Here is a 2,479-nt window from a genome sequence, read left to right as displayed (position 1 = left end):
GGTAACATACTTTCAAAACTTCCATTCTGGTATCTAAGATGTAAAGTTTTAAACATTTAAGTACTCGGGTAATCAGTTGAAGCATTAAACGGTTACCATGCTGATGTGGCGAGTGATGTGGTATCAACTTAGTATTATTTGCTGAAGCATTAACCAGATAGAACATCACTCGCCACATCAACATGATAACCGATTAATGTTTCAACCGGTTACCCAAATACTTAAATGTTTAAACTTTACATCTTAGGTACCAAAATGGAAGTTTTTAAAATATGTTATCCAAAATAGGAATCAAGTTAAAGTACATTACTTTTTCATGTAATTTGCCATTAACTAAATGACAATTTTGTCATTCATAATTGAGAGATTAATGAATTATCTATCTCATAATTAAGACGAGAGTTGAAAAGTAGACATTACTTTTTGAAAATTAACACTTACTTTGGGACAAACTAAAATAGAAACATGGACACTTGTTTGAGACGGACGGAGTAGTTGTTTTTATTATTTGTAGACATCATTCCTGTTCTAACAATGAATTATTCTTTATAGTAATTTATATGTATTAATAATCGGTTAATATCTTATCATATTATTTATAGACTAAGTTTCTATTTACCATATTTTTTGTACATATAATTAGTTACCGTGCGATTTAGACTTACACTTATTTATTTTTATAATAAAAATCGGTAGAGGCATCATCCTCTTTTTAAAAAAAAAAAAAAAAACTCCATCATCAATCAGACAAACAATGCATAAGTTAATCACACACCTGTTGTTACTATTACTCATTTTATTTAACTTTACAACTTTATTTTTAAACAAATCTCTCTCTCTCTCTCTCTCTCTCTATATATATATATATATATATATATATATATATTAAAATTTCACTAATAAGATTTTATTAGTTTTTTTTTTCTAATTATTTGATTATATTTGTTAATGAATCTATTAACAACTAACATATATTTATATAGATAATCTTCAGATCATTAATCAAGGTACTCATATTACCATGTAACGCACGGTTCCCACACTAGTTAAGATAATATTACAATATGTCGTTAATGTTGTGCATCACACTCCAGCTATGTTGATACAGTGATGTGCTCATGTGCATTGCAAATTTCAATTCTCAGATATTTCAATATGCAAAAGGAAGACTCATTATCAAAATGACAAAAGTCTCTTAGCCTTAGCCTAATAGGTGTGTAACCCACACGACCACATATGACACAACTCTCTGATAATCAGTTAGAAATTTAATTTTTTTTGGAAAAAGATTTAAAGATTTATAAAATCATAATATGACTCACACAACAACTCGGTAAGTTCAATCAATAGTAGAAATTAATCATTCGAGATTTTCATCTTTGATTTCTTGAATCTAATTTCATGACCGTTAATCGGCTGGAAACAAAACTCAATGCCTTGAAAATCGAAATAGTCGAACTTTGAAGAACAATAGAAATTAGATTAAGTTGTTGGAATGATGGCGCTAACAGATTCACGATGTGCATTCAATATTCATCATTACTGGGCCTTGGGCATGTTTTTATAGTTAAAAGCTGAATTGTCTAATTCCCAAATTATTAAAAACAAAACTAGTAATAGATGACAACTTGATGCCCCTTTAGAATTTGATGCCCTGTACGATCGCACGGGCTGCACGTGGTTAGGGCCGGCCGTGTTCTTTGTATAAACATGGAGGAAAAAGTTGAACTAAAATCAAAAGGAAAGATTGCTTCATTTGAAAAAAAGATGGATGAGTGTAGCTTTTTTCACGTCTTTCTTGAAGAAGATGCAATGTGGATGTGAAGTTTTTATGCGTAGAACATGTTATTCTGAGATTTGAAGTTACGTTTGTTCAAACAAGTCGAAAAGTCGACTTTTCGAAGCTTATATATGTCAAGTTGGCCCGTTGGTATTTAATTGAACCGAAGATTTAATTTATGTTGGGATATTGTTAAGGGATTTGTTCCCACATAGTAAAGAAAGAGAACATTTGAGAAGCTTATAAGGCGAGTTCCAACCCTTATCAAATTAGAACACAAGCTCATCTAAGGATCTTGGATTGAGTTGGTAGCAAAAGTTTGACATATATATTTAATGTCAAAAGATGGCCACTGAGGGAAAAGAAAGACTAGAAATCAGTTCCCTTGCTAATTTTTTATTATTATAATAACTACAAATTTAATCAATTTTTAATTATTAATTATTAAATTATCAATTATTTATTAGAATATTACAAAAATTCATTAATAAAACCGAATATAGCTCATTAGGCTCAATAAAAACGAATAAAGCCTATTAGGTCCAATAAAACCGCATAAAGTCCAAAAAAATGGATTAAGATCCAACAAAACCGAAGGCCCATTAAATTGAACAAAGCCTAATAAAACCGAATAAAGTCCAATAAAATAGATTAAGGCCCAAAAAAATCGAACAAAGCCTAATAAAATCGAATAGAGTT

This window comes from Cynara cardunculus (genome assembly GCF_001531365.2).
Source record: "Cynara cardunculus var. scolymus isolate 2C chromosome LG 10, CcrdV1, whole genome shotgun sequence".
Taxonomy (NCBI): Eukaryota; Viridiplantae; Streptophyta; class Magnoliopsida; order Asterales; family Asteraceae; genus Cynara; species Cynara cardunculus.
This window is presented reverse-complemented; position numbering follows the sequence as displayed.